Genomic DNA, 24,885 nt, shown 5'->3' on the forward strand with positions numbered 1-24,885 from the left:
CTATGAAGCCTAGGGAGGGACAGACAGCTGAACGACAAACAAGCCTTCTTGCCAAGGTGTCTGCTGCCTGGAAAAAATGTAAATGTGTTTTTGGTTAATCTAGTGCTTTAAATGGAAACATAGAAGTGCACATATTCACACTTTAGAGTACCTGTTTGCTCCTGAGCAGTGCAGGTACTCTCCCATTAAATGTCTTGCAGCAGTGCTGAGAAGTGCTGGTACTCTCCTTTCAAACTGAAGAAGTGCAGGTACTCAGTACTGGACAGTACCTGCCCATTTAAGGCACTGGGTTAATCTGCGAATGCAAAGGCTGCTTGGAAGCCAGCGTTGCTTTATTTCATGGAGTCACTTGAAGACGATTCTTTTTGAGAGGTATTGTTCGTTGATCTGAGGAGTGTGTGCTTTTAACATGTTTGCACTGGGTACGGTCTGCATATAGCTCAGATCTATATTTTGGAATAACTTTTTTTAGCTTAAAGCTAAATTTTTTACGCACTTTGGGCAAGTTTAAGAGCCTCTAGCGCAACCTTGTGCCACATTTGCCTCATTTTTTATAATGCAAATGTGGCCCAATGAGCCCAAAATCCCCACGCCATATTTACAAAGTGGCGCAATGCATGCATTGCGCCACTTTGTAACCCTTTGATCTACATTAGGCCTGCGCCTGGCATAATGTATACAAATGAGGCATTCCTCGGTTGGGGGGGGCAAAAAAATGGTGCGAGGAAATCTAAAAGATTTCCTTGCGCCATTTATTTTGCACTTTTAACGCTTGCTCAGAGCAAGCATTAAAAGGAGGCTTCCATTGCTTACCATGGGCCTTTGGGCGCTTTACAAAATTAGCGTCAACATTTTTGACACTAATCCTGCAAAGCGCTGAACTACCACCATGGTGCGCTGTATTTTAAATATGGCGCACACACATGGTGGGGTTAGCGGGGGCGCTAAGGAGCACCTGAAAAGTGGCACTTCACTAGGTGCAGTGCCACTTTTCATAAATCTGCCCCTTTGTGGCAGCTTATCTTATACTGTGTGTAATGCACGTTTAACATAATGCTGACTGCACACATTCACAGTGCTGGGACCTTGTGACACTGAAAACACATGCTTAACTATTCCCCAATGCACTAAATAGAAATTAATTCTGTGGCTTTTTGGTTACACACACAGATATCTACAGTGATCACATTAACCAATTGGGGTTTCACAACATAAAATCATGCATCTCTCACTGATTAGTTTAACTTTCATTTTTTTTACTTTTTTCATTTAAGGTGTGTTATTTTATATGCGGTTACTTGAAGGTGAAAGACTATGAAAATAGTTACAAAATATTGTGTTCTTTTTAGGCACACCTTTGATCCTGCCCCCATGTTCACTGACCCCACCCCCATCGGACTCAGGATCGCAGTTGTAGGAAAGTACCATCTTGCCTGGCATGTTACCCCCATTTTTACATGTATGTCAGTTTGTTTTTGCCTGTCTCACTGGGATCCTGCTAGCCAGGACCCCAGTGCTCATAAGTTTGTGGCCTATATGTGTTCCCTGTGTGGTGCCTAACTGTGTCACTGAGGCTCTGCTAACCAGAACCTCAGTGTTTATGCTCTCTCTGCTTTAAAATTGTCACTGCAGGCTAGTGACCATTTTCACCAATTCTAATTGGCACACTGGAACACCCTTATAATTCCTTAGTATATGGTACCTAGGTACCCAGGGTATTGGGGTTCCAGGAGATCCCTATGGGCTGCAGCATTTCTTTTGCCACCCATAGGGAGCTCAGACAAACCTTTACACAGGCTGCCACTGCAGCCTGAGTGAAATAACGCACATGTTATTTCACAGCCATTTTACACTGCACTTAAGTAACTTATAAGTCACCTATATGCCTAGCCTTCACTTAGTGAAGGTTAGGTGCAAAGTTACTAAGTGTGAGGGCACCCTGGCACTAGCAAAGGTGCCCCCACATAGTTCAGGGCAATTTCCCCAGACTTTGTGAGTGCAGGGACACCATTACACACGTGCACTACATATAGGTCAATACCTATATGTAGCTTCACAATGGTAACTCCGAATATGGCCATGTAACATGTCTAAGATCATGGAATTGTCCCTCCATGCCAAATCTGGTATTGGGGTGCCAATCCCATGCATCCCCGGGGCTCCAGCATGGACCCCGGGTACTGCCAAACTAGCTCATTGGGGTTTTCTCTGCAGCTACAGCTGATGCCAACCCTCAGACAGGTTTCTGCCCTCCTGGGGTCTGGGTAGCCCAGTCCCAGGAAGGCAGAACAAAGAATTTCCTATAAGAGAGGGTGTTACACCCTCTCCCTTTGGAAATAGGTGTGAAGGGCTGGGGAGGAGTAGCCTCCCCCAGCCTCTGGAAATGCTTTGAAGGGAACAGATGGTGCCCTCCTTGCATAAGCCAGTCTACACTGGTTCAGGGATCCCCTTAGCCCTGCTCTGGCGTGAAACTGGACAAAGGAAAGGGGAGTGACCACTCCCCTGTCCATCATCACCCCAGGGTTGGTGCCCAGAGCTCCTCCGGTGTGTCCCAGACCTCTGCCATCTTGAATGCAGAGGTGTGAGGGCACAATGGAGACCTCTGAGTGGCCAGTGCCAGCAGGTGACGTCAGAGACCCCTCCTGATAGGTGCATAGCTGACTAAGTAGCCAATCCTCCTCTGAGGGCTAGTTAGGGTCTCTCCTGTGGGTTTCTCCTCAGATAACGAATGCAAGAGCTCACCAGAGTTCTTCTGCACCTCCATCTTTGATTTCTGCCAAGGATCGACCGCTGACTGCTCCAGGACGCCTGCAAAACTGCAACAAAGTAGCCAGAAGACTACCAGTGACATTGTAGAGCCTACTCCTGCCGACTTTCTCGACTGTTTCCTGGTGGTGCATGCTCTGAGGGGTGTCTGCCTTCACCCTGCACTGGAAGCCAAGAAGAAATCTCCCGTGGGTTGACGGAGTCTTCCCCCTGCTACCGCAGGCACCAAACTTCTGCTTCACCTGTCCTCTGGGTCCCCTCTCATCTCGACGAGCGTGGTCCCTGGAACACAGGAGCTGGATCCAAGTGACCCCCCCAGTCCAGTGGTCCTTCTGTCCAAATTTGGTGGAGGTAAGTCCTTGCCTCCCCACACTAGACTGTAATCCTGTGTGCTGTGTGAACTGCAGCTGCTAGGGCTTCTGTGCACTTTTGCAAGGATTCCTTCGTGCACAGCACAGCCCAGGTCCCCAGCACTCTGTCCTGCATTGCTCAACTTGCTGAGTTGACCTCCGGCTTTGTGGGACCCTCTTTTGTGTTGATGAGCCAACCGCAGTGCTCAGATTTCTTGAACACCTGTTCAAGTGCTTCTGCGGGTGCTGCCTGCTTCTGCATGGGCTCTCTGTGTTGCTGAGCATCTGCTCTGTCTCCTCATCCAAGTGGCAACCTCCTGGTCCTTCCTGGGCCCGGGCAGCATGCTTTATCTTCAACTGCGACCCTTGCAGCTAGCAAGGCTTGTTTGCGGTCTTTCTGCGTGGAAACAACTCTGCATCCTCCAGCACGCCGGGGACATCTTCTGACCAAAGGAGAAGTTCCTGGCACCTTCTGTTGTTGCAGAATCTTTGGCTTCTTCCACCCAGAGGCAGCCCTTTTGCACCTTCATCCGGGGTTTAGTGGGCTCCTGCCCCCCCTGGACACTTGAGTGACTCTTGGACTTGGTCCCCTTCCTTTACAGGTCTTCAGGTCCAGGAATCCGTCTTCAGTGTTTTGCAGTCAGTTGTTGTCTTTGCAGAATCACCTATCTCGACTTTACTGTCTTTCTGGGGTAGTAGGGTAACTTTACTCCTACTTTTCAGGGTCTTGGGGTGGTGATCTTGGACACCCTTAGTGTTTTCTTACACTCCCAGCGACCCTCTACACACTACACTAGGCCTGGAGTCTCTTCGTGGTTCGCATTCCACTTTCAGAGTAATGGTATGGTTTGTGTTGCCCCTAGGCCTATTGCATCCTATTGTATTCTACAGTGTTTGAACTACTTTTCTAACTGTTTACTTACCTTATTTTGGTTTGTGTATATATTTTGTGTATTTTACATACCTCCTAAGGGAGTATATTCACTGAGATATTTCTGACACATTGTCACTGAAATAAAGTACCTTTATTTTTAGTAACTCTGAGTATTGTGATTCTTATGATATAGTGCTATATGATATAAGTGGTATAGTAGGAGCTTTGCATGTCTCCTAGTTCAGCCTTGGCTGCTCTGCTATAGCTACCTCTATCAGCCTAAGCTGCTAGAACACCACTAATCTACTAATAAGGGATAACTGGACCTGGCACAAGGTGTAAGTACCACAAGGTACCCACTATAAGCCAGACCAGCCTCCTACAACAGTTCACACTGCATGTGAGTTCGTGCATTTACTGCAGACAGCACAGCTCGTAAAAAGTGAGCAGCACTCGCCTCTCTCTGTTTCCAAGCTGTGCTGTCCACAGCACTAACCAACTCATAGACATCTGTGCTGCTGCAGCCCACAGCTGTGCGTGTATTTTTATGAGATTTCATTTTGTAAAGAGCATATTTACCTTGGAGTTTCTTCGAGCTAATGTATGCCCTGCAGACAGCAGTGTTTGGAAACAGAGAGAGGCAATCAGTGCTCACTCAGTCATGATATGGCACCTGCTGACTCAAGGAGGTAAAACAAACGGCTGATGACACTGTGCCAGCCAATGCTGGGAGAATAAACCCCAAACAGACCCCTCCCTCCAGACGCCAAGACATTGCATTAGAATCAGAGAACGTCATTTAATCGAATTTACCCTTGAGAGAGCAGGTGACAGCAGTCTGTAAAAGAGGTGTAATACTCAGATGGGTACCGGGTGGTTTGGGCTTCTATGACTGTCTGCTGCTCAGTTGCTGGTCAGTCAGTGAACCTGTCCCTTTAAAGTGTTGTTCAGAAATAGGATATTGGCAGTGATTTTTCCTTGATAATTGCCTGTGCTCCCTGTGCCACTAGAGAGCACAATTCCTTAGAACCATTAGCAGCTGTAGCTTCCCTGAAGAGCAACCATTTATGTTCACCAAACTCCTTTTTTGCTTCGGTGAGCAGGTATTTAATGTCTTTGGCATCTTCTTTCCTTGTGACATGTTGTAGGATTAATTTTGCTCATTTGCACTCAAGATTGAAACGTATGTTGTGTTTTTTTGCCGATGTTCCTTGTTTCTAAAGTTTAGAGAGGCTCCTGTGGTCAGCCAGGGGGAAGAAGTTTTCAATGAAGTATTTGTAGATTTGAATGACTACCCACCTCGTGCAACACAGGGATATGAGGTTACAGGACTGGATCCCATCCGCACAGCCCACACGTTGATCATGACTGACTCAATCATCATAGCCACCTACCGGGACTCCTGGGAACATGCAACAGTACTCCCCGTCCTCAAGAACCCTGCGGCAGTCCCAAAGACACTAACCAACTGATGGCCTATCTCCCTGATAACCTAACCAGCAAAGGTTACGGATAAAGAAGGATAGACAAGTGACTAGCAACCCATCTCATTGACAACCACCTCCTCAACACTATTCAATCCAGATTCAGGTCCAACCACAGTACAGAGACCACTCTCATCTCCACCATGGGCGACATCTGTGTGATCATGGACGTAGGTGACACTGTGGCCCTGATGCTGCTCGACGTTTCTGTAGTCTTTGACACCGTCTCCCACCCCATGCTTATCCAATGACTGGTCAAAGCAAGCATCCAAGGACCAGCACTTTGCTGGATTTGCTCCTTCCTGATAGGCCACACCCACTTAGTCATCCTGGCCCACTTAACCTTAGACACTGTCAGCCTCATCTGCAGCGTTCCACATGGTTCTTCACTCAGCCCCACCCTGCTCAACATCTATGTGCCCCTACTCACCAGCATCATTTGTTCACACACAGTCAACAATAGCCTACACTAATTACACCAAGCTCACACTCTCTCAGACAAGACACAACACCTTGACTAATTACTCCACCTGCATGACCAAAGTCGCCAGATGGATGAAAACTAAGTACCTCAAGCTCAACACAGACAAGACAAAAGTACTGATCTCTGATAAAGACACCTCACTCTGGGACTCCATTTGGTGGCATGCCGAACTCATTTCCACACCCCTTCCAGCAACCCAAGCAAAAAGCCTTGGAATAGTAATCAACAACTCACCATGATCGGCCAAGGGAATGCAGTCCCTATCTCTTGCTTCCACACACTCATGATGCTCAACAAAATCTTCAAAAGACTCCCGACCAACACTCGCAGAACCATCACCCAAGCCCCCATCAACATCAGGAAGCTGCCCTACGGCACCATACTTTATGCCAGAATCAAAGCTCAACTGATCAGAAGACTCCAGACCATACAAAACTCAGCACAGCACGCCAGGCTCACCCTCAGCCTCCTATCCCACACTCACATCACCTCGCCCTCAAAGCGCTCCACTGGCTCCCAATCCACAAACGAGCACTCTTCAAACTCCTAATGTTAACATACAAAGCCTTAAACATAATTGGTCCCACATACCTCAACGTAGCGTCTTCCCCAGCCTAGATACCCACCAGTGACTATGCTGCACACGGACTTGTAATTGACATGTCTTTATTTCTCAGCGTGTACCTGTGAACTACTCCACATTCTAAACCAAGATTTGATTACATTATATTCTAGTGATTACGTCACACTGATATGGAGTCCGTTGGGATCCAGAAATGTTTACTTCTAAATCATGCAAAACACTACCGCCCATATTTATATTATTGTAGCGCCACATTTGCGTCATTTTTTGACGCACAAGCAGCGCAAACTTACAAAACACAATTATATTTTGTGAGTTTGCGCCACGTTTTGTGTAAAAAAATGATGCAAATACGGCGCAAAAAAATTATAAATATGGGCCTACATCTCCCCCTCTGTTAAATGAAAAGTTAAAATTTGTAGAAACTCAGTAGACATACATATATCATTGGAAATTACACTTTCTACAGGGTTTTCCCCAAGCTTTTTGCCTTCCCCCTTCCAATTTTCTGACCATCGTTTTGTTGGCCTTAGGACTCTGAGCACTTTACCACTGCTAACCAGTGCTAAAGTGCATATGCTTCTCACCTAAACATAGTAACATTGGTGTATCCACAATTGGCATATTTAATTCACATTACCATATACCCAGGGCCTGTAAATTAAATGCTACTAGTGGGCCCGCAGCACTGATTGTGCCACCCACTTAAGTAGCCCTGTAAACATGTCTCAGGCCTGCCACTGCAGAACCTATGTGTGCAGTCTCACTGCCACCCCGACATGGCAATTAAAACCTCCGGCCAAGCCTTAAACTCCCCTTCTCTTATATATGTCACTCCTAAGGTAGTTCCTAAGTAGCCCATAGGGCAGGGTTCCATGTAAATGTAAAGCAGGACAGGCACTTTTATGTTTTCATGTCCTGCTAATGAAAAAAACCCAAAGCCATTTTTTTTTACTGTGACCCCTGCCCCTCTCATGGGCCAGCATTGGGAATTCCTTATAATACTTTTAAGCTGTCATCTCAACGGCGGTCGTCTCAACACAAACCATATACTCCAAAAGTGGAATGCGAACCACGAATGGACCCCAGGCCTAGTGTAGTGTATAGAGGGTCGCTGGGAGTGTAAGAAAACACTAAGGGTGTCCAAGATACCCCACCCCAAGACCCTGAAAAGTAGGAGTAAAGTTACCCTACTACCCCAGAAAGACAGTAAAGTTGAGATAGGGGATTCTGCAAGGACAACAACTGACTGCAAAGCACTAAAGACGGCGTGGGGAAGGGATCAGGCTACCGAGAACACGGACACAGATTTCAAACCCTTGACAGGGATTTTTCGTGATTTATTTAAGTTATAGGATGGGTGGATCAAATAATATAGTGGTAGTTCTTCCTTTGTTCTTCCTTTGATTTTCTTCTGCGTGAGCTTTGGCTGGTTAGGGTCTTTAATGGTTTTCTTTGTTTTCCTCTCAGGCGGCGAGCTCGGGGTGTCCTCCGCTGGGTGTCGTGGTTTTCTCGGAAGAACAAAAAGGACACAGCAGGTAAGTGGGACGGTATTTCCTTATCCTTTAATTTTAGGGTTTAGTGTGGGGAGGGGGAAGAGGTGTGAGGGGATACACCTCTTCCCTAAGGTGAACAATCGCTAACAAACAAAAAAAAACCTTTAATACAGGTGGTGTCTACGTGGGGAGTTTAGGAGGTTGTGAGGGTAGGTGGTTCGGAGCTTTACTTAGTCTAACTCTGGTGGAAGAGGACCCTGGTATTTCCCTTGTCCCTGTCTTCCCCTTTCCACCTCCCTCTCCCCCTCTGCCTCCCCTTCTCCCTTCTTAATGTGGCTGCCCTTGAAGAGGGCACGTACCTTGTGCAGCCACGACCCTCCTGGGCCGTGGCAGGCTGTCGCGTTTCCTCTCAGTCGTTCTGGCACGGACGTCTCCTCCCAGTCGGGATCGTGCTTCGGCTTCACTTCTTCCTTCGCTGGGTATCCGTCGCGTTTCTCCTGCTCCGCCCTCCTTTCGCCCTCCTCGATCGCGGCGTCTTCCTTTTTCTCTTCGGCAACCCGGAAGTCCGGGGCGATCTTCGTCTCCACCCCCACGCGTCTCCTTGACGACGTGGACGGCAGTCAGAGACGTCTGGTGATCGCCACTGCTGTAGAATGGTAGGCGAGGCGAGCGACGCCCGCCTACAGACGGATTCCTAGACCTGAGGACATGTAAAGGAAGGAGACCAAGTCCACGAGTTACGCAAGTGTCCAGGGGTGGCAGGAGCCCACTAAACCCCGGATGAAGGTGCAAAAGGACTGCTTCTGGGTGGAAGAAGCCAAAGATTATGCAACAACGGAAGGTGCCAGGAAATTCTCCTTTGGTCAGAAGATGTCACACGGCGTGCTGGAGGACGCAGAGTTATTTCCATGCAGAAAGACCGCAAACAAGCTTTGCTAGCAGCTACAAGAGTCGCGGTTGAAGATAATGGGTGCTGCCAAGCCCCAGGAAGGACCAGGAGGTTGCCCCTTGGAGGAGGAGACAGAGGGGACGCTCAGCAACAGAGAGAGCCCACGCAGAAGCAGGCAGCACCCGCAGAAGCACCTGAACAGGCGTTCAAGAAAGCTGAACACGGCGGTCGTCTCAGCACAACAAAAGGTTGTGCGGAGGCTACTCCTCCCCAGCCTTTAACACCTATTTCCAAGGGTGTAAAACCCTCTCTCTGAGGAAAATCTTTGTTCTGCCTTCCTGGGACTGGGCTGCTTAGACCCCAGGAAGGCAGAAACCTGTCTGAGGGTTGGCAGCAGCGGTAGCTGCAGAGAAAACCTCAGAGAGCTAGTTTGGCAGTACCCGGGGTCCATGCTGGAGCCCCCGGGATGCATGGGATTGTCCCCCCAATATCAAAATGGTATTGGGGGGGCAATTCCATGATCCTAGACATGTTACATGGCCATGTTCGGAGTTACCTGTGACGCTACACATAGGTATTGACCTATTTGTAGTTCCTTAAGTGCAGTGAAAAATGGCTGTGAAATAACGTGGACGTTATTTCACTCAGGCTGCAGTGGCAGTCCTGTGTACGAATTGTCTGAGCTCCCTATGGGTGGCAAAAGAAATGCTGCAGCCCATAGGGATCTCCTGGAACCCCAATACCCTGGGTACCTAGTTACCATATACTAGGGAATTATAAGGGTGTTCCAATTGGTAAAAATAGTCACTAGCCTGCAGTGACAATTTTAAAAGCAGAGAGAACATAAACACTGAGGTTCTGGTTAGCAGAGCCTCAGTGATACAGTTAGGCACCACACAGGGAACACAAATAGGCCACAAACTTCTGAGCACTGGGGTCCTAGCTAGCAGGATCCCAGTGACACATATCAAACACACTGATAACATAGGGTTTCCACTATGAGCACTGCGGCCCTGGCTAGCAGGATCCAAGTGAGACAGTAAAAACACCCTGACATATACTCACAAACAGGCCAAAAGTGGGGGTAACAAGGCTAGAAAGCCTTAGACACTGAGATACCCCTTTCAGAGCCATGCGCAATATAAATTAGTTTAACATAACATAACTCACTATTTCATGATGAAAATGAATGTTGTAATTCACAGAAATCAGTCCCATGACAGCAGCTGTGTTGAAACTGGGCAAACAGGCACTTGCTGCTATACCTTGAAGCACATGGATCAGTGCTTGTACCTTTGTTTTCTTATACTTCAATGTCGCTATGAATGAACCTTGACTCTTCTTGGGCGTCGGTATAGCCCAAGTATACACTTTGGTCTTCGATGGCGTAAGCCTCGGTAATGGAGACAGTTCATCGTATTTCTTTTCAGTCATATTTATCGATCCACCACTGTCAATAAGGAAAGGCATTGAACATCTATGTATTTTCACTGCAATCTTTGGACACTGTTTATATGACTTTGTTGCTTTGACATGTGCATGTTTTTCTGCGGTAAACATCAATATGGCACAATCACTTTCTTCACTTTGACTTATTATTGAGGTAGAAAAACTGTTTGATGATGATTTAGATGGCGATCAACTTCATTTAGCATCTATTTGCTTCAACTGATGTCGCAGCTTGGCCTTGTGTACACGTGTCGAATGTTGCTTTTGGAAGGTTCTGGAGGCTATTTTGTCTTCTTGCCATGATGCACTTACTTTTATCTTTGCTTCACACATTGTCACTAAACAGGTCTCTTTCCCACAACCTTTGCATATCTGTCCATACTTTCTTTCATGTGGAAACAAAAATCCATGTCTGAAACACAACTTCTTTTCATGTGTAAACATCCCTTTGTTTCCTTCAGTCTTTTACTTTGGATTACTTTTCACACTCATGATTGTCTTGCTCTGGGCACCTCCGGCCTCCGTATCAGCAGCTTGTCTGAATGAATTCATCAATAACTGTAAGCTGCATGGCTTCTTCATCGTTAAGTTAATTGAACTTGGTGTTTGATGAGTGTGTCAAATCTTTCTACAAATTCATTGATTGGTTCACCAACTCTTTGATGTTCTTGACTGAAAACGTATTGTTTATAATCAATGTTTGGTACTGGATTAAACTTGAGACTTACTGCATTCTTAATCTGAAGGTATGTGACTTCTTCGGTTGTTCACAGTTTTTTCTTTATGACTTCTTTTACACCATTACCAGCAAGATTTATGAGAGAATTGATAAGTCTATCTATCACCAATATTCTGCTTTTTGGTGGTATCAAAAGGTGGTGGTGGTTTGAGTAAGGCAGCAGCATTGTAGCTCATCATGGGAGTGGCTGATACTGAGGGTGGAGCTCTGTCGGATGCTGTCAGCTGTCCCTGGGAATCTACATTATCACTGAGGTCCAAAAATGGTTCAGCCTCCGGGACATCCATGACAGTCTTTGGAGTTTTTTCCTTCTTCTTGGTCTCCATCAGGGCCTCATCACTCATGAAGACCCCTGGAGTTGTTCTGAGACACCACCTGGCAGCTTTGGGCGGCTCAGTAAGCACAACCCCAGTGCTTCTTCTTAGGTCTCCCCGCCCGGTGGTGAGATCTTAATGCTCCACTTATTAAGACTCTGGAAGTGTAGTAACAGCATGCTTCCTTTTTACTTGTTCTGTCAGCCAGGACTATTATTCACAATTGTATATAGTGAGTTATGACTTTTCTTGACTGCACATTGTAAATGTGGTTGTATCTTCCTTCAGCGTTAACGCTCCGTACAATGTATAACTTTATCTTGCGTCACAGTGCAGTACCTTTTTGTACAATCTTGGTTTGTAGCTTCTGGACCACCGGTGCCTAGACTTCTTAATGAGCTTTCTTTTTGTTCACATGCTTCACACCGGCTGGAGCTAGGCTTTGACTCCACATATGCCAACTGTCAACTTTTCACTTCGACGAAGGCACATGTGGCCTGCACAAGCAGTTTGCTTGGACCTCAGCAAACTTACCAGGAGATCACTTTCTTCTTTGGGTTACTTATCACCTATCTCGTCACCAGTTGTAGAGTCTTGCCCAGCCCCGGTACTCACCAATGACTACTCCACACACAGAGCTGTAAATCACATGTATTTATTACTCCCTCGGCATGTACCTGTGAAAACCACATTCTAAGCCAAGCTTCCATTACACTGTATTCTAGCGATTGTGTCACACTGATACGGAGTCCACTGGGAGCCAGAGAGGTTTTGTTCTAAATCATGCTAGACACTACACTCAACAACCGCATGAACTTCTACAAACCTATCAGACACTTCCACTCAATGAGACACCTACTCACATACAACCCCGCATACACAGAACCAGATCCATTGGTCATGCCTCCTACTGCCTCACTCATAAAGACTGTAATAAGCGGCCTCTGCACATCAGAGCCACTTCCCCAGTTCTTGAATTCTACAAGAAACAGAATACCTGGCCCTTCACCCAGTCCTGGCTCGGCCCATGCAGTTCCTGTTTCAGCGCCTGGGGACCCTTCCGAGTGCTATGCAAATAAACATAAGTTAATTAATTGATGAGGGCCCAGCTCCTTCCTCAACAGTAAAGGTTTGCAAAAACTATGACATAACAAAACAAAAATAGAAAAGCCAAAAAGCTGGCAGCCAATGCCAGACCTATTTTACTTGTCAGTGCTTGTAATGTTATATTAATCATTGCGGAATGAGCAATATTATTAGCAATATGTCAACATCAGTTGCGAGGTGACAAATAAACAGCAATTATGACAGCAAAAGAGATGAAGTAGAGCAGTGGCCTTTGACCTTTACTGTAATAAGAGCTACTTATGTTTATAGAAACACATTGAGAGCTACTAATATTATTAGTGTTGTAATTCGTGGCTACATCAGACACGATTACATTAGTGGCCACCCTAGGCAAGATAACTGCTCAGTGAATCAGGCATGGTTGGAAGCAGTAAATTAAAAGTCTTTGTCAATATGCAATGCCTCTACATGGGCTAAACATAACAACCATATCTGCAATGCCTCTGGCACCGAGGTAATACCATTTGTATAACATTTCTCCAGTGCCACATGATTAATTACTCACGTGTCATCTGTAAATATAGTCTGGAAATTCATCCTACTTTCTCTAAATATCAGATTATGAGTTTTGAAAGGAAACACATTTCCTATTGACTATACATACTCAGTGTCGCAATATGTATTTTAGTTAAACCAAACAAAAGCTTCTGCAGGCAGGAGAGCTACTTACAGGTAGCTGTAGAGCTACCAGTAGCTCACGAGCTACCTGTTGGAGAAGTCTGCAGTAGAGTGTGTAGTTGTTGGGAAGGCAGAGAAGTGAACACCACCTACTTGACTTGGTGATAGGTAGCCTCACCTGGAGATATGCAGCTCGTTTTATGATCCTGCATGTTCCTGCACTCAGATCTGTTCTTAGAAGAATCAAGGGCCTAACTTCCCGATGGCGCCCTGGAGTCTACATTGACTGAAAGTCTTCCCCACTGCCTACAGCAGTAAAGGATCTAGCACTGTTTCAGTGTTGATCAACCTCGTGAAGGCAAAGGAAGGGGCTCTTGCTGAAGGCCAAGTGCATGTTAGGAGTCCCTAAGAATCCCACAAATTAGGATTGACCCTCCTCCCCTCCCCCCCCCAAACCAGGGAGCGAGAGCCCAGGGAGAAAAAGGCCAGCTAGATTTCCAGTTGATCTGCACTCGCTGCATGCCATCATCAGCGGCCCATGGCCAACCCACACTGACCCCTTTAGCGTGCTTATGGGCAAATGAGACAGTGTCAGTAAGCTGCTCCTACCGATCTTAAAGACAAATGAGTAGAACATGCCCTGAAGCATGAACATAATACTAAAGTATTTGCTCTTTGAGCCCAGACATATCCAGCTTATTGCACTTGATTTCTCATGAAGGACCTTCAGGACCTTATTAACACCCTGGAGGATGGTTCAGATTGTGCATTTTTTATTGCTAGCAGAGAAATTCAGCTGCGTTTCATACAAGACACTACTCTATCACATCAGGGAAGCATCGAACACCTTGAAGACGCTCCTTTTTTGATGGACACACAGAGCTTTGGCTAGTCTAGAAAATAAAGCACCCAAGAAAATATCCAGATCAGAGGTCTTCTCTTTATTTTCTTGACGTTTTACTCCAAAATATTTCTGGCTGTGCGTGATGCACATTATTTCGCAGGGCCATCCAATCGAGCTTGCACCAACTACTCCAGCTATATTTTGAGTTACCCAATGACTGAAAGATTCTTTCAAGAAGGAAGTATTTCAAATATGTTGTGGAAATAATCATAATGGGCACTGTAGTTGTGCTCCTGCTGAGCGTAGTTTAGGCTCTTATTAAAGTCTGCTCCTAGTCCCACTGGGAAAATTCCATCCATTTATAGATCTGAAGGATTTAATTTTATTGGTTCAGTCTACAACTTTAAGGCTGGGTACACTCCAACTCATAGTTCCTGCTGTATCCCCCAGAGATCCTCTGGTCTCCACAGTAGTGATGCATGAATATGTTTACATTTCATTCATCCATCTCTTCAGCAGTTCCTAAGACTGACTATTCCAATAAGCTTTATTCACGTACAGTTATCGCCTTAAAGGCTAAAATCTACTCCTCTGGTCCACACCACTCTTGTGGCCCTCATGGTTGTAATCCTTCAGAGAGATTAAATTCATGTTCAAACCTATCTCAGCAATTGATTGGTTACTGCTCCTTCTCTATAGAAACATATGCAGTCGTCTGTTGTCTCCTGAGATTCTGTCAAACCTCAAACATTCTCATCTACAATCAAAACAGCAGCTTAAATTTATATAAGAGCTTTTTGATACATCTGTATGAAATGCTTTTCTCCTGCCTCTGCAGAATTAGAAATTTCAACCTTGTCTCACAAAGGTTCTAGAGAAAAGATCAGAGCCTCCATGTTCAGGAAGACATGGTTGCATCCGATTTCTTGGTTCCATGGGTGAGGCTTCACATGAAAGCACTTACTCGCCATCTTGTTCATCACTGCTGTCCATCTGCTAAGGATATAGAAATAATAGTCCAAACCACCCACAGTATTTGCAAAGCTCTTGAATGGTGACTAAATCCACAGCATCTGTCCAAGAACTTAGAACTGACTACTCCAATTCCAGTCATCATAACAGCAGATGCCAGCATGCTGCATTTTGGGACAACTCAAGGAATACAGAATGCTCAAGGACACTGGAAACCAGAAGCAGCAGATAGATAGTCAAACTGGGCACACTTTATAACGAATCTTCCAAATTCTGATATTCTTTGTTCCATCACTGTAACCAAAATGTTTTATTAAAAACAGACAATCAGGTTGTCATAGCAAATGTAAATCGCCAAGGGGCAATGGAATCTTACTTGTTGGCATCAGTGGCTCACCTGATCAACACTCCAGTAATAAACAATGGGACAAAAGACTCACTGAGAACAGTTTCATGGATTTCTGTGAATTGTTTCAGAACATTTGCAAATGATTAAGTCAACGCCAGATTAATCTCTTTGCAAACCACAGGGATGCCCATTTCCCATTTATTTCAGCACAATATGAGACAAGAGGTCAGTTGGAATGAATGCTTTGTTCCCCTCTTAGTATCTTGCCGTTGCCTCATTTCTTCTCATAGCAAAGTTACTCATCAAGTTTCAGAGGTGGAAGGTCCAGGTTGCCATGATAGTTCCAGCTTTGAAGTGGAAGGCCTGGTTCCTTCTCTTTTAACAAATGCTTCTAAGTCCAGAGTGGCTTCCTCTTTGTGCCTTCCCCCTCAGATGGCCAACTCTGCCTCAGTCCTCCCTACGGATGGCTTAAAGATTGACTGGAGTGAACTAGGTGATGTAGGCGATCCCTTAGGGTTGGCTCTCTCTAGACAACAGTCTTATAGGCCATCTTGGACCTCCACAGGGTTCCTTTTCTGGGTGGTGTTCCTATCAAAATCTCAAAAGCTCTCCTGTGATCCTTAAAATGTACATCTTCTTTACAGGATTGTAATTATGCCCATATGGACATTATGGTTTCCTCTCTACATTCTCAGTAGACCGCTATAAAGCGTATTGATCTCAAGAAAATGATTCAGGTCAAATGAGTATTCAGACCCTTTTTTTGCTTCAAAGTTTTGAGCTCACTCTTCCATCAATGATGGGGTCCGTCTTTTAGTCTTTTGAGCCCTTCAAATGCCCCATTTTTAATCCAGAGAAGAAGGCTCTCTATAGGTTTGATCAGACAAGGGCATCTTTTTAATGGCTATTATATCTGCTTGCAAAAATTAGAGCCCTTATTTGTTCAACTCTGTTTCTTTGTGTTTCTCGCTAGATTTTGTCCTAAAATGTTTCTCAATTCGTCATCGTCGTTGATTTACCTTGTTTTTTTCCTTTATGCTCTACTTATGAGGAGGAGCCTCTCGATACCTTTGGATTTAGGAAGGAAAGTGCAAATTTATCTTAATCACACTTCTTCCTTTCCCATGTCTGATTCTCTCTTTATGGCTTTTGCGTTGGTTCACCAGTGCCACAAACCTTCTGTTGCTACTCTTAGGAGATCATTGCAAACTGCTATATAAAAATGGCTTACACTTAGTCACAGGTCCCTTTGCCTGCCTCTATCCAAGGCTGCTGCCTAGGTGTAGAGGCTAGGGGAGTTTCCAATATAGATGTTTGTTGTGCGACTACAAGGACTACAGCTGAAACTTGAATAAGCGATCACAAGCTTCAGGTTTGTGCTTTTGGAGCTAATTATTGTACAGATGTGTTGAGTTCTGTTATTATGTAGCTCTCTGTATTAACACTTATCGTGTGTGCTACACTACTTTATGTTATGTGTATTATATTATGCCCTTTAGTGGTATTGCTTGCTATCTCCTCACAGGTAACGACTGGGATCATGAAGAAAGTTTCAGTGGTTAAATACTCATGACTTACAGTAATTTTATTTCACTGAGTTGTAATGCCTTATGTTTTTTTCTTTAGGTCTGTTGTCTAGTATCACACTGCAACATGTGTTCCAGGCTACCTAAGAGACTTATGGTTTTAAATGTTGATAACGGAGACAGCCAGTGGCAGTTACAGGCTGGTACTCTAGGCTGTGAACTTATGTTGATGTGGCGAGGAAACACCTTACACACATCTAGGTGTGTGAGGCATGCACATTTTACTGTCTACGATTGGTAAACCTGTGTTGAGGACTAGACTTGTGGAAACAATCATCTTGATGTGAAGATGAATCACCTCCGACAGAAGAGCTTCTGCGAGCACTCTCTCAGGTGCTGGCCTTACTTGAAGGTTTCTGTGGAGGTTTGTGTGGAGGAGTTCTCCAAATATCATGGTGGGAGAGCAAAGGAGGTAGGCTCCAAAATTCTGGATCTCTTGTGGTTACTGCCACATTGCCCAGGCAGGGCACTTGAGCCTTCACCATACTGCCATGTAGAAAGGGTAGCGTACCTTGCAACTAGTTTCTGCAGCGGCATTTGATGGCATATTGCGACGTTCTGAACACATCACGTCTGTGCGTATTGAGCGTGATGACGTACATACCATTAAAGGAGGAATACAAATTTTTCTAGCTTTCGCAACAAGAATTTTCAATTCTGTTAAGGACATGGATGTGATTATTATGCTTCTCCTTTTTACCTCTTTTTAAACAGCAATCAATCATGTATTTAATAAAGAACTTTAACAAAACTACAAATCCCATGAAACCATGTGTGACTACTGCCCCTTCAGATGCCGACCTATCACAGTACCTTTACAATCCAGACTAAGAGAAACCATTTTCTGTCTCTTTCTTTGCAGGTAAACAAAGTCCAAACGTCCAACCAATTCCAATAAAAGAACTTAAGTGTTATCCACTGCAGTCAACTGAACTGAAGATGACCACTGGCCTCCAAGGTGTCCAATTCTGTTGAGCATCTTCTCGCTCCTGTTTCTGCTCAGAACCTTAAAGGGCAATACAAAATAATGAACACTGTCCAATAAGAACCATAGCAGGAATATGAAAGGACTGTACATGATTGTTTAAGAAACATAAATCCAGTTCATAGGTCTTAAAGCATATACCAAACTTGAAACTACAGATCTCTGAACAATACTTGGGTGGGATAATCCTCTGTGTCCTTAATAGGATAGAAAATTCTTTTAGCGAAAGCTAGAATTTGTTTTATTCTATGTCAGGACTGGCAGGTCAGATTATGCTTGTTCAAAGCTTGTCTATCACTGTGGCCGCCACATGGACAACAGACTTATTATAGAATTGCCTAAATGTCTAATGTGCAGACCAATCTGCAGCTTTCGAAAATCCCTTTAATCTACAAGTCAACAGAAAAGCTTTTTCGGCATTGTTCGGCACCGTTGTGACAGAGTAACCCGTCCACCAATATCTAAATCAGGCCCTTAGTTTTTCAGGTGGAATGAACCCCAGAGCTGTGTAGATCGAATCTTGCCTCTGCCTCACCCACCTAACCCGTCTAGCTAGGGTCGCCGTTGAGACTGGCTTGAAAGGTTTCTGAATTGCTAACAAAAGTTGACCAACTGGGTTAGAACGCGAAGCCCTAATGCATTTCTCAGAGGCTTTTAAACACTTGATATCACGCAACTTATCATTATGTGGAATAGAAGGGTAATCAATATGTCTAGTTAAAGTCTTTGTATGCTTGGAGATGGAAAAGGACACTCCTTCAGGGGAGTATTCTCTACTTGCTAATTACAAGGTCTTTACATCTGAAACACCTTTACAAGAAACTAGGCACAACAGCATGGTCGATTCTGATGATAGTTTAATAATCGTAATACTACATTCACATTCCACAATTGACTGTATCTTGGTCTAGGGAGATTAAAAACTATAACGCCTTTAATCAGTTTGCAGACTAGAGGGTGCATACCCAGTGACTTACCTTCCAGGTATTCATCCCCTGCTGAAATAGCAGACCTGAAATCGTTTACCGACTTATAACAAAGATCTGCGCTTGCCTTTGAAAAGAAAACTAAGAATATCCTTCAATTTGACCTCCATTGGATCCAGACGCTGTTCCAGGCATAAACCCACCTATTGCTTCCACGCAGAGCCATATTGTTTGTGGGTGGATCAAGCCCAAGCTTGTTGTATAAAACTTGCTGTGTCGTATGAACTTCTAGCCATTTGACAATGTCTTCTGATATCTTCCAGGTAATGAGTGCCAGCTGATTTTGTAACAGAAGAAGGATCTCGCATAATCCATCTGAAGCTCTGGAAATATTGGGAGAGCTATGAGAAGCCATCTCCAAAAGGGCAGGGGACCTAGGCTGAGTCCTCATGGTTAGAGTTATTAAGATCAGCGTTTTACCCTGTTGCCATGCAGTGTGTGCTGCTACTCTTGCAATCATTATAAATGTTGGGAAGGCATCTTCCTCAACCAGTCCCGCAGGAAGGCAGCTGTAGTCAAGGCAGCCAGGTCCAGTTCCCAACTGTGGAATGTTTCCAGTAGGCAGTTCAGTCTGGATGCAAACAGACCCACTTTTTAAGGATCCAGAATTCAATGAACCTTCTGAAAGACATGCAGGTGAGGTTTCAGTCGCTTGAGTCCAATAGGAACCTGGAATTTCCAACACCATACTATGCTTAATAATCCTGAGATGTATCTCTGCCACCACAAAGATTCTGTTTTTAGGCAGAGTTGCCAAAAATCTTTGGTAATCTCCAAGAACATCCTGGATCTGGTACTGCCTAGCTTGTTTATGTACCTAACTGTTGAGAAATTGTCCATCTTCAACATAATATAACTGTTGTTCCATTTGGGTGTTAGAGTCTTTTTAGTGAGCCCACCAGAAGTTCCAGGCAACTGATGTGCAAATCTAACTTGCCTGACGACAACCAACCTCCTCTGGAGAAGTCTCTAAATCTGTCCCCCCAGCCCAATCAGCTGGCATCAAATTTGATCACCACATCAAGTCTGGACCTGAAAATGGCTCCACCATTCCAAGGCTCCATGTGCCTTAACCACCAAATTGCTTCTGTTTACACCATCTCAGACAAAGGAATCTGGTCATTGTGCATTAATTCTTTCCACAGAAGTTATGTATGTTATGTTATGTTATGAAAATGTATGGAGAGCATAGCTACCCGAAGGCCTCCCAGATGTCAGATCTTTAGAAGGGCACTGTGATGTAATGTAATGTAAAGGGCCTGGAAATATTGCCTAAATCAAGGAGGCCAAGAGACCAACCATCCTCGCCACGATCTCCACAAAATGGCCTGTGCACAGCGCAAACTTCAACACCTTCTTGATTTTCTGAGTGGGAAGCTGCAACTAAGGTTTGACAGAGCCTAACTGGGAACCCAGGAGTTCTATCAGTTGAGTGTGATTCAAAACCAATTTATTGTGGTTCTGGAAAAATCCAAGATCCTGCAACAAGCTTATCATCCAGGAGAGGTGCTGAACCAGCATCCCTTGAGTTTAAGCAATTATGATCATGTTGTCTAGATAGATGATTAACCTCACACCTTTCAGTCTACGGACCTGGTTTAGATTTTGGCAGACGGGAATACTCCATCACAGACGTGACAGATGTACCGTCTGCCGTATTATGATCCCATTGAATCCTATGGTGATCGTAAAACGGCAGACGGGTATCTGTCACATTTGTGATGGAGGATTACATCAGCCGGGATCTAAATCAGACCCTTAGGCGGTCATTCTGACCCTGGCGGTCAAAGACCGCCAGGGCGGAGGACCGCGGGAGCACCGCCGACAGGCCGGCGGTGCTCCAATGGGGATTCCGACCGCGGCGGTAAAGCCGCGGTCGGACCGGCAACACTGGCGGTCTCCTGCCAGTGTACCGCCGCCCCATTGAATCCTCCAAGGCGGCGCAGCTTGCTGCGCCGCCGAGGGGATTCCGATCCCCCCTACCGCCATCCAGATCCCGGCGGTCCGACCGCCGGGATCCGGATGGCGGTAGGGGGGGTCACGGGGCCCCTGGGGGGCCCTGCAGTGCCCATGCCACTGGCATGGGCATTGCAGGGGCCCCCGTAAGAGGGCCCCTAAATGTATTTCACTGTCTGCTGCGCAGACAGTGAAATACGCGACGGGTGCAACTGCACCCGTCGCACAGCTTCCACTCCGCCGGCTCGATTCCGAGCCGGCTTCATCGTGGAAGCCTCTTTCCCGCTGGGCTGGCGGGCGGCCTGAAGGCGACCGCCCGCCAGACCAGCGGGAAAGTCAGAATTACCGCCGCGGTCTTTCGACCGCGGAACGGTAACCTGACGGCGGGACTTTGGCGGGCGGCCTCCGCCGCCCGCCAAGGTCAGAATGAGGGCCTTAGTCTCTTGACCACTGGTTCCATCAACTGAGTAAAGCTCCCAGGAACTGAGAACAGACCAAGTAAAGGGCTAGCTACTCATACCACTGGGGGTGCGATTGGAATTGAAGGAAACATCTATGATGGTAAAAATGGGAACTGTGAGACAGGCGTCCTTGAGATCCAGACTTACCATCCAGCCCCCTTCCTGGAGTAGGTTCCTCAAAAGATGGATGCCCTCCATCTTTAAATGGTGATAGATTATCCTTCAATTGAAGTGCCTGAGAATTAGGACCAACCTCTGACCCTCCCACCCTTCTTTTACACCAAGAATATGGTGCTGAAAAATCCCCTGGAGGAAGCTACTGGAGGAAAGGAAGAGGCAAAAGCTTGATTCTGGGTCAGATCCAGAATTCTGGAATCTATAGAATTAATCTCTTGTTGGGAAAAATAGAGCTGGGCAGGAATACTGACCTGAAAGGGTACTTGAATAAATTCTAGTCTGAAACCTTGTACTGTATCTAACACCCAAGCATCAGTTGTGTACAAAAGTTCTGCATCCTGCTCCCTAAGGTCACTTCAGAAGAGAGTATGATGTTCACTTGTAAATGGTGAGTTGGAGGCTGACTGGAAGGTACCATGATAAGTACCTCTGTTGACGCACCCCCTGTAGCTTCGCTCTCTTGTGGGGAAGAACCTACTGTTTCTGGAACCTTCCTGCCAGCTTCCTCATTTATGGATAGTGTAGCCTCTATGAGGATCCTGGAAGTAGTTGCAACCGGGTGAGTGTTCTTGTCCAGCCCTACCAAAAAGGTTAGGCTGAAATATCTTTTTGAGGGAAGTTTGAGCTTGGTCTAGCACCGTAAAGGTGTTAACAAATTTCCCTATGTCTTTCACAAATTAATTGCCAAATAATTTGCCCTCTGCCATAGGCCAGCCACAGAGTTTGCCAGGTCAACCAACTTTTGATTGATGCTCATAAGTATTGATTTGTGGCCCTCTGCTGAGATCAGCCAATTAGCATTACCAAGGAGGCAATCCACTCACTGGGACCAACCATCCAGGACCTCCAAGTGTATCTCCCTGCCCGTTCCTTTCACCTTGAGAGTCTTTCCCAACATTTTTGCTAGAGGGCTGGAAACACCTAAGAGTTTATCCTGGCATGCCCCCAAGCTTGATCAGTGCTTGGGGTCCCTGGCGTACGTTAGAGTTTGACAAGGTCCCACACACTATATCTATGGTCTCCCAGCAAATCCTGAGAGAGTTTTGCTAGGGTCTCATCATGATGCCATTCCTGTGAGTTGGTTTTACCTTTTTGTGACTGGATGCCATAGAAGTCGAGGGGTGCTTGGCAATTGGCATACCGCTCAAGGTGGTGAGTAATATTTTGTAATGCCGCTGCCAGAGCCTTATTGACCAACTGTTGTGCCGACTGGTCTAAGGCTTCGACCAGTTCATCCTCAAAATAGCAGCCAGCGTCTTCATCCCACAGGGGCCATAATCATTAGGGTCGAAAGGCTCACAGTTTGACAGGGGGACATGATCTTGTATGGAAGTAAGTCTCAAAGGCACTGGGTCTCCCCGAGAGGACAGGTAAGGGGGAGCAGCCCAGGGCACCCACAAGTATGGCTTAAGCCAGCTTCTCAGGCAAGCCTGTTAACAGATGGTTGCAGCCCGAAAGACTTTGCTAAGCAAGGTGTAAAGTGGGAGCCATATATCACTGGCTAAGCTTCACTATTGTGGCAGCAATAGATCCAGTCTAGGAAGTAATGAGCCAGCCCCTATTAATGCAGCCAGGGAAGAAGGTGCTCTTGGTCCGCCATGTTCAACTAACATGGACCTCCAAGCACATTGCAATAAGCGCTGGCCACATGGATAACAAAAAAGAACTACACATGTGCCACCCAATAGGGGTACACACATGTTCCTTGCTCTTAAAAGCTGGGTACATGCTGGGAAATGGATAGGTGACTCTGGCACCTATGCCCTTTAGAAGTGGGAGGTATCTTGATTGCAAGTGCTCGTTAGCACTACCAATGGGTGTGCGCAGGGATGACGGGGGCAAAGAGGGTAGGAAAAATAATGCGCCAACAGGTGACTGGAGTCAGTTGAAGCGCCTAGCAAGCACAATGCAAAAGTAAAGCTCCTGAGCAAAAATCACATCAATAGAGGACACCGATGCAGGAACAACAATATATATGCAAAGTATTACCACAGAACTGAGAGGTTTGTATCTTGACTGCTAAACAGAATAGAAGGAGGCAGAAAGATGGTGTCTCACAGTTTTAATGGTTAAGGTTTCTGTGATTGGTGGACATGTGGAGGGGGAATGGTCACACATGGGTTCATGTGGTTTGTAGTTTTGTGAAAGTTCTTTATTAAATACATGATTGGCTGTTGCTTAGAAACAAGTATAAAAGGAGAGGCATAATCTGAGCGTCCTGATACAGAATCCCTAGCAGTAACATGCTGATCAACTGTGCAGACCTGACAGTGAATTGAGCAGTTTGCAGTGCATCGCGTGTGTGGGCACACTAAATTGGTGACGCTCACACCATTCAAGGACAGTGCCGGATTACTAATTAGGCAAAGTAGGTACCGGCCTATGGGCCCCACTCCTTTTAGGGGCCCCGCAACAACGGGTCAAAATAATACTGATTTGATCTTCAAAGAAAATTACAATCAAGCTTTCTTAAATTGTTTCCAAAAGATAGAAAACAATGAATGAATTCAAATTAACGAAAACTTTACATTAAAGACACTATAGAGAAAATACTGTATGAATGTAATGTACCCATTAACAACTTAAAGTCCATAAACCATAGACATCAGATGCACATAACAGCTTGTCTCTTAAAAGCTCATCTTCTGTCATCTGTCAGTTTGTAAAAAATTTGGTGTAAACTACATACGTGTAATGTTTAGTTTTGTGTAATAAAACTGGTTTATTAAAATTGTTGGTTGGTAAAATTAAAAACGTATTAGGAGATAATTTGCTAGGGGGGCCCGACATTTCGACTGCCCGGGGCCTCCACAGGGTTTAATCCGGCACTGTTCAAGGAATAACTTTAGCAGGCGCCACACAGGGTTCCATCGCACGTGCCACCTGGATGTGTAAATAAGGATGAGAGGTGGTTTCAGCACTTTCGCCACACAGAGGCAGTTGTCACAGAGCGTAGGCATGGTGCCTCACATTCTGCTAAGCTACATTTTTACTGTCTCATTACTGACACATCATTAAATATTCACTTCTAACAGTGTAAGGTAGCTAGAGTATAATAACCTACATGGAAGGATTTACTGCTCCTCTAGAGAGAGAGGTTTTAAGGCATGGGCAGAGGGGGCTCTGGCCCGGGGCCCCGGTCTTTCAGGGGGCCCCTTGCTAGAGCCAGCTCTTTTCTGCATACAGTCCTCCCAATAGTGGCTCGCTGGGTTTACAGGGGGTGGGCGGCATGTGGGGGGAATATTAATACAATTTAGAAAATAAATAAATAAAAACTTACCTCTGCTCCGCTCCTCCGTCTCCTCAGCAGGCAGGCACAGGCTCCTAGCCTGTCCTGCGGTCAATCCTGACGCTGCTCTGAGCAGACTGGGAGAGTGTGCCTGCTCTCTGCAGCC

The sequence above is a fragment of the Pleurodeles waltl genome, chromosome 5 (genome assembly GCF_031143425.1).
Source record: "Pleurodeles waltl isolate 20211129_DDA chromosome 5, aPleWal1.hap1.20221129, whole genome shotgun sequence".
NCBI classification, from domain to species: Eukaryota; Metazoa; Chordata; class Amphibia; order Caudata; family Salamandridae; genus Pleurodeles; species Pleurodeles waltl.